This window comes from Mirounga angustirostris, unplaced genomic scaffold (genome assembly GCF_029215605.1).
Source record: "Mirounga angustirostris isolate CCGP_5_RB_7025 unplaced genomic scaffold, mMirAng1.0.hap1 SCAF_3, whole genome shotgun sequence".
Taxonomy (NCBI): Eukaryota; Metazoa; Chordata; class Mammalia; order Carnivora; family Phocidae; genus Mirounga; species Mirounga angustirostris.
In genome coordinates this window covers 105709469-105718503 of record NW_026991711.1, presented here as the reverse complement: position 1 = coordinate 105718503, position 9035 = coordinate 105709469, and the positions used below count along the sequence as shown (strand labels likewise).

General features: G+C 35.2%; 1 pseudogene; it reads left to right on the top strand.

The window, feature by feature from the left end:
* Nucleotides 1–4369: 4369 nt before the first annotated feature.
* Nucleotides 4370–6953, top strand: LOC123839452 (small ribosomal subunit protein uS2-like; annotated as a pseudogene).
* Nucleotides 6954–9035: the final 2082 nt, after the last annotated feature.

Here is a 9035-nt window from a genome sequence, read left to right as displayed (position 1 = left end):
GCCCTATGACATTAGTCATAGAATATTTAATGGGAGTTAGAGCAAGGGGCTAGAAAAGAGCAGTCAGCAAGAAGTAGTGTGGCCAGGGAAAGAAAGGTCTGTGACAGGGGTGAGTTGTGATGGATACAGACAATGGACTGGAGGAACATCTCTTTTGCCTGGTGATTATGCATCATGAGAAAAGAGATGACATTTGGGAATGGGAGCAGGGTCATCAGAAAGTAGAGAATACCACTGACAGAAAAATTGGGAGGGCTCCTAGGTTTGATTTCCTTCCTTGTTTTTCCCCAGGGCCAGTAATACATATAAGCATTTTGAAACTATTCCTTAAAGTATTTTTAATGATTACAATTCATGATTAGTTCAACTTCAATGTCAGTTCTAAAGAAATGACAGTTTTCTTGTGCTCTAAAAAAAACCTATGCTATTAATTAACTACTTTTGAATATATTAGCTTTATTCTGGAGTGATGTTAGAAATTCTCCCACCTCCAAGTATTTTCTTCTGTAAGTGTCCATTGTCTGTGTCTTGAGTCTTTAGAATTTTAACATTTTAATAGGGGTTAATAGCAGAGAAGTTAATTACATTGCATTATGGAATAAAGGGATTGAACATGATTTCATTACTACTTCCACATATGATGGAATGGTGAACAACAGAACTTACCTCTTATTTTGTGGCTAGAGAAGGAGGAGGAGGAGAGTATTAGCAGAACGAGGTATCCCAAAACATGATTATGGACAACTGGTGACTGCTAGCATGATCTCTACAACTGGGGGAGGGTTTCTTAACAGGACCACAAAGTGCAGCAATAGGAAATCCAATATTCCCTGAGATGATATATCTCAGTCCAGGCAGGCAGCCCTGGGAGAACTGGCTCCAAGAAGGGGAACTAAGGACATAGTTATCAGAACTACAATTCTGAGGAGGGTTCGTAAAAGCAAGGCACTAGGGGGTCCTTGGAGGATACTAAAGGAGAGACTTAAATATACAGAACAAAGTAAGAAGGATAAGGTCAGGGCTTGAAAGAACCATGAACTGAATTCATCTGTAAAGTTCTCCATAGGTTCTAGAGGGAGTCATCATCAAGTACAGGGAATTGGAGCTCATTCCAATTCTTGAACCTTGGGGGGATTCCATTTTGCTTGACTGCTACTTAACCATATTCACTGCTACTTAACCATAAGTACCCTCAGACTTAAAACTGACAACACATTCTCCCATGTCTCTTCTCTCACTATGTGATTGGGCAGCTGTGCTGAAAAAAAAGACTAATGAATATACTAGTAATTATTATTTGAATGTAAGACTGTGCTAAATACATCATACCTATTGCCTTGTTTAATTCTTAAATCTTTAAACTATGTACATATTAGGAAATTGAAATAGAGGAATAGAGGAATTGGGAAATTGAAATAGAGGAATTTGGAATTGGGTCATCTTTCTTGAAGGCTCTTAGCACTTAAAAGTTTTTATATATAAAAATACTATGTGCCCTGACCACCCTTCCCAAAAGAAAGTGGGCAGTTTCTTACCCTACCTCCCTTACAACCATTCAATTAATGAAATGTTTGACATTTGACATTTTTGAGACTTCCTTGTGTTGATTATAGCTCATTAATAATTTACAAGAGGAAGTTCCCTAGTATAGCTGTGCTTCGGACATCTCCTGTGGGAGATGATACAACATCATAGATAATTATATAGCCCTCAGCTTCCCATAGATCTTGGCTTAAATCAAGTTTTTCATTATATCAGATGTGTGTCCTCAGGAAAGCCACTCATCTTCTCTAGGCCATTTTCCTCCTCCGTAAAATAGGGATAATAAATAAAATAGAGTTATTTTGAGGATTAAATGAGATCATGTGTATAAGGAGGCATGGTCCCTGCTTCATGCAGCTTAAAGTCTAGTACGGGTGGATAAATAGACAAACCAATAAAACCAAAACAAAAATGAAAACTACCCATAAGAAATATATTAATAAATTATAATGTTTTATGAAAAAAATAACAATTTTATTTGAGGCATAAAGGTGTCAAGGTATATGATTTAAATTGTACTCATACTTTTTCTTAAATACAATGGGAAGTTCTTGAAGGCTTTTAAGAAAAAGTGACATCAGAGATTTTCACTTTAAATTGGTCATTTGGGCTGCCATGTGGAGAATGGATGGAGGAGGGAGGAAGGCAAAAAAGGACAAATGCTGGGAGGCCAGGTAAGCAATCAGAATGATAAGAAGATGTAGATGGAGGGCACCTGGGTGGCTCAGTCGTTAAGCGTCTGCCTTCGGCTCGGGTCATGATCCCAGGGTTCTGGGATCGAGCTCCACATCGGGCTCCTTGCTCTGCAGGAAGCCTGCTTCTCCCTCTCCTACTCCCCCTGCTTGTGTTCCCTCTCTCGCTGTGTCTCGCTCTGTCAAATAAATAAATAAAATCTTTAAAAAAAAAAAAAAGATGTAGATGGATTTAAGTAATATTTTGGAAGTCAATTTAACAAGACTTTATAATGGACTAAATATAGGAGTCAAGGAGAAGTGGTAAGATATCAAGGACAATTCTCAGATTTCTGGCTTTAGCAGTACAGAGATTGGGAAATCTAGAGAAGGAACAGATTTAGTGTGGGAGAAGGATGATCAAGAGATCAGTTGTGGAGAGGCTACATTTTAGGAACATTTGAGCTATTTAAGCAGATGTAGAGAATAGGCAGCAGGCTCTCATGTCTGAGGTCTGTACTGGGCATGAACATTCAGGAAGCACCAAATCTGTATGATTTCATAGCTATGGGAAAGGATGAGATCATTGAAAGAGTGTGTAGAGAAGAGGGTGGAAAAATTAGCCCTAAAGATACCCAATATTTGAAGGTAGAGGAACTATTAAAAGAATAAAAAGTTAAGAGTGACAAAAATAGAAAATGAAGGTTTATTGTCTGTATGGCACAATTTTATACTTCAATAGAAATTTTAATTTTCTACTTTTTCTTACCTAGTTGTATTATTTTTCTAATGAGATGAACATTTCTAGGTAGAGATTATGATTCTTCCTCCTTTGGTGCTTTATATTGCCGGAGTCCAAGAAATATTTTTGATTGATTTGAGAAAAAGAGATGATAAAATAAAGATTCTAACTTACATCAGAACACTGAAAGTCATTTTTCCTTACATATCAAATGCTTATGGTCTTTAATGGACCATTAAAAAGGTTTTATCTCATCTCTTTGCATAAGCAAGAAGGAAACTTTTCATAGCAAAACCATTTTATTCCTTGTCTACTTAAATCAGATATCTTATTTGTTCGTGGATTAGGGCTATTCAATTGCAATAAAGACTCTAAATCAGAGGTTGACAAAATAGGCAAGTATCTGATTATGTTTCTGGACTTATTCAATGGCTAATCAAAACTATAATCTTTACTTGATTACGTGTAAGAGGGGTAATGCTTCAGTTTTCTATCAGTTAATCATGAAATAAAAAAAAATCCATTAAAATACTTCATAGCCTTTATACCACCTGCCCACAGGTACAGTAATTACTGAAAGGCAAAAAGAAGAGTGGGGAGAAAGATTATTTCTAAGACAATTTTAGTTTTAATACTTACTTAAATTATGGCTGCATGATTGTCGAGACAGAGATCTACAGAGTAAATGAAAGAGTTTTGGTGGAAGATGACACTTAAGTTTAAAAGTAAGAAACATAGATAGTTGTGTTTATCATCTGACTGTGGTGGTGCTCTCACCTCTGATTTCCATGTACTTAATTGGGGAACTGGACATTCATGGGGTGAGCCTTTTGACCAAACAAAAACAAAAACAGTGCACCCCCCCCGCCAACAAAAATAAAAAATCTTGTTCTTTGGATAACAGCTATTGTATCGTTTTGGGTGGATTCGTGTAAATATTTATTTATGTATTTATTTGAGAGAAAGAAATAGCTTGAGTCGGGGGTTGAGGGGCAGAGGCAGAGGTAGAGAGACAGTCTCCAGCAGATTCCCAGCTGAGCGCTGAGCCTGATGAGGGGCTCAATCTCATGACCCTGAGATCACGACCTGAGCTGAAATCAAGATTCTGATGCTTGGCCCACTGAGCCACCCAGGCACATTTTATTGAAGGTTTTTGAACAGTGCATGTACAGCTTCCAAAAAGCATGTATGTATATATTCGTCCTTTCATTCATTCAACAGATATTTATTGAAGATTTATAAGTATTGATATATGCATAAGTATATATGTATATATACATGTCATACCATGTATTATATATGAAACACATATATGTGTATGTGCATGTATTACATATGTAGTATGTACATATATGTACATGTAATATATTATAATTATAGGATACATGTGTGTGCATTCATACACGCATATGTTCCCTAGGATAACCAGAAACTACTAAAAATGATTTTCAGTTAGATTATCTGCACACCAAAGATTTTTTAGGGAGACAGCTTAAATAATTTTTTTCTCTATTTTATTTTTTCAATCTTATCATTTTATTTACTTATTTTTCTTTCTCCAAATTTTTATTTAAATTCCAGTTAGTTAACATACAGTGTAGTGTTAGTTTCAGATGTAGAATTTAGTGATTCATCACTTACATACTTACCTTCCTTTCTTTTTTCCCCTGTCTCTCCTCCTTTCATTTCCAAATTTCCCAATGATACATGATATAATAGACGTTATTGTCTAATTTACAGAATATGCCTCTACTTTTTCATTTTAAATATGAGTTTAAAAAATATTTGCTATAATAGGGATATCATAGTGGTTCTGGATCCAGAATATCTAAGTACAACTTCCTAGCTGATGAACAAGTTTTTCTGAGTCTTTGTGACTCAGTTTCCTTGTCTGCAAAATAGAGATAATAATAGCACTGATTCTGAAGGGTTGTGAAGACTAATGAGTCTTTTTTCCAGTGCTACCCAGGGAGGGGTCTGTACGGCATTGTTGCATTGTTTTGCGTTTCCGTCGTAACTTAAAGGGAAACTTTCACAATGTCTGGAGCCCTTGATGTCCTACAAATGAAAGAGGAGGATGTTCTCAAATGCCTTGCAGCAGTAACCCCCTTAGGTGGCACCATCCTTGATTTCCAAATGGAACAGTACATTTACAAAAGGAAAGATGATGGCATCTACACCATATATCTGAAGAGAACCAGGGAGAAGCTTCTGTTGGCAGCTCCAGCCATTGTTGCACTGAAAACCCAGATGATGTCAGTGTCATATCATCCAAGGATACTGGCCAGCGAGCTGTGCTGAAGTTTGCTGCTGCTACTAGAACCACTCCTATTGCTGGCCACTTTATTCCTGGAACCTTTACTAACCAGATCCAGGCAGCCTTCCTGGAGTGGGGACTCTGGTGGTTCCTGATCCCAGAGCTGACCACCAGCCTCTCACAGAGGTGTCCTATGTTAACATGCCTACCATTGCTGTGTAACATACTGTCCCCTGTGCTATGTGGACATTGCCATCCCTTGCAACAACAAGGAAGCTCACTCAGTGGGTCTGATGTGGTGGATGCTGGCCTGGGAAGTTCTGCACATGTGTGGCACCACCCATGGGAGGTCATGCCTGATTTCTACTTCTACGGAGATCCTGAAGAAATTGAAAAGGAAGAGCAGGCTGCTGCTGAAAAGGCTGTGACCAAGGAGGAATTTCAGAGTGAAATGGATTACTCCAGCTCCTGAATTCACTGCTATACAACCTGAAGTCACAGACTGGTCTGAAAGTATGTAGGTGTCCTCTATGCCTACTCAGCTGTTCCCTACTGAAGACTGGAGTGCTCAGCTGGCCACTGAAGACTGGTCTGCAGCTCCCACTCCTCATGCCCCTGAATGGGTAGGAATAACTACTGAGTGGTCTTCAGGTGCTCTTCCATAGAAACAAACAAAATGGAAATAAGGTTGATGGAAAATAAACAGTTTCTAAAAACAAAACAAACAACAACAAAACATATATAAAGTGACTAGAACAGAAACTAAGGGCTCAGTGCACCAATACATGTTAGCTATTTCTATTTTCCTTCTAATCTCTCTTGTTAAAGATCTTTTTTTGTTGTCATTTTAAACTGTGTAATTTGGGTTCAAATTTATTAATTGTTCTAGTGAATTTCTGTTTCGTTTTTACCTGCTCTGTATTTTTTCCTTTGGAAAAATTCTGTCTTAAAAGAGCCAGTTTTCCTACTTATAAATTCATCTAATTATCACTTTGCCTAAAATAAAACCCCCTTGAGAGTTTTTATATTCATTTAATAGCTCCTAATTTTTGCCATATTTTGAAGTATATACAGTCTTTTAAATTAATGTACCTAAATATTTACTTATGACAAATAGCTGTAGAAAATTTTTTAAAAAATCACATTTATAGCATTTTGTGCTTTAGGAGACTGTCTTATATCCCTTTGGTGATTCTTCCTATTTTTGTCCATTTTCATGACTTAAAAACACTTTTTCCTAAAAAAAACATTGCATTAATATAGCATATTTCTAATATTAACTACCTATTATGTGAAATATTTCATATAAAATATATAGTTTCTAAGACACTTGAGTTACATAATTTATTATATAGCTTTCACAAAATAAGTCAAAATAGAGTATTACAACTCTCTCTGAAGCACTAGTGCAATTTAGTCTATAAATCTGAGCATAAATACTCTCTCTAAATTATTGCACATTATAATCCCATATTATTTTATGAATTAGAGATCTTTTTAAAAATCCAAGTTTAATGAAATTGTAATCCATTTCAAACTTCTTTGATATCTTTGATTAATGTCAATTTCTCACTAAACAAAGGCTAGTATTTGGTTGATTTGTAAGTATTTAATGTATACACCAGACATACAGAACATAGAAAATTAGCATTAATTTTCAAAAACTAATCACAGAACATAGAATATGAATTATGTTTTACAAAACTGTCAGATTTGATAGGCACTTGTTATTAGAAACAGATTTTTGAGATGGGTTTCTTGAAACACTGATAAAAATTCAGTTTTCAATATTGAATAAAATATTAAAATATGCCCCACAAGAATGTACACAATGCCACCGTTCATGTAATGCTGGAAAGTAATGATTTTGTGCATTTGTAGTAAGTATTCATATTGGAAGTCCCTTAATAAAAATATACTATAAAATTTCCTCAGATAACATAAAGATGACAGGAAAAATACTGGTCTCCAAAATGACCACAAAAAAGACATTGAATTTAAGAAGAGTTATGTGTTAGTTTAGCTTTTAAAACGTAGTTTTAAATGAGACGTAGTTTAGCTTTTAAAACAGTTTATTTTGAGAGCTATGCTTAGAAATAGACTTTTTCAAAACCAAATATTCAAAGAATGTTTTACTGAAATTTGTTTGTGACCAATTCAGGTATTCATTAGAAGGTGAGATCCTTGAGGATAGGATTTTTGTCTGTTTTGTGCCCTAATATTTTTCCAGCACCCAGAAGAGGATCTGAAGCATAGCAACGGCTCATAGACATTTATTGAATGAATGAATACATGAAATTATTAATAATCATATTGACATTTTTTCAGGCCAAACTTATTGGAGCAAACTTAAATGCAATAGAACTTTGGGATCTCGACGATACGGTGGTCTGAATATTAATGCTGATCCAAAAAAATGCATGAGGAAAACTTTGATCCTGTCCTTCATTAATCCCTGAGCAGATGCAGGATATATTCCAGTTAGGTTTGTGTCCTTGTAAGGTGAGATTTTTATGAAAATGCTGTCTTATAAAACCCTACCTCTACTGTTAAGGCATAGGGGTTGGTTTTAAACTAACAACACAAAAGAAGTCCAGGGGCTAGAGAAGAAACTCGTTGCCCCTTGTAGCTGTCAAAGTCTAAATGAGAGAATTAACCTTTAAAGAAGATTTATTATACTTTAAGCATCCATTCTTCCACATAGTCTTAAGCCTATTCCTTTATTAATTACGCCAGCATAGAGCTAACCCCTGTAACTGTGAACTAGCTTCATCTCTTTGGTAGAATTGGGGTTTATCATGATGACATTGGCTTATATCTAAGAGTACTACAAGAAATGGCCCTAAAATATTGTAACTGTGTTTTTGGTATGTTTGTTATTGCTAAGTATTTTATTATATTGTATGAGGGGATTTTGTTTCAGTTTTCATGTCAGGACTAGCTGCTTTTATCTAATGGACCCTATAAATTGCTTGATGGATCAGCTGCCATGATTGCATTTTTATGTTCTCTGTTAGCTTAGAGATAAACTCCTAGACCACCTATTGCAATGCAATTATTTTGATCTCACTGTATACTTGTGTGTGTGTGTGTGTGTGTGTGTGTGTGTGTGTGTGGTTTTGGCATTAGCTTTACCTCCAGCAACATTTTATGCCTTGTCCTTATTTTGCTTTCTTCTTTCTTAAATACATTAAATTATATTATTTTAATAAAATATACCTGTCCTTATAAAGCAAATTTAATCAATTTTAAAGAAGGTGGGATTATCAATTATAGATTAATCAGTAAAAACAAATTAAACAATTTTATTTTACAAATTAGGAATGAAGTAAATTAAGAGAAATGATTGTGTTATAAATGGCTTTGCAAATGGCAAGATGATTTCATCATTATTAAAAAGCACCAAATACACTATGAAGAATAGCTCTTCAAAATATAATATCCTATGGGGAAAGAACTTTAAAATACCTCTTAATTTTATTTGCAGTTAAAACCTATTCTGATAATGAAGGTAAGTGTAGAGAGGAAGGAAAGGCAATGCCAAAGAAATAAATGAATAAATAGATGGATAGCATCAATATAAGAAAGAGATAAAGATCTTTGAGGACTTTTAGCTGCCCAGTATGTGATCCTCAGTGCATTCTGAGATCTTGGATATCCCTAGGGTATAAATGATGTCAGAATCAGGCATCCCAGGAACACTTTCCAGGTTGATGGGGAAGATGGTTTTTGTTTTGTTTTTTAAAAAGATTTTATTTATTTATTTATTTATTTATTTATTTATTTATTTATTTATTTATTTATTTAGAGTGTGAGCAGGGGG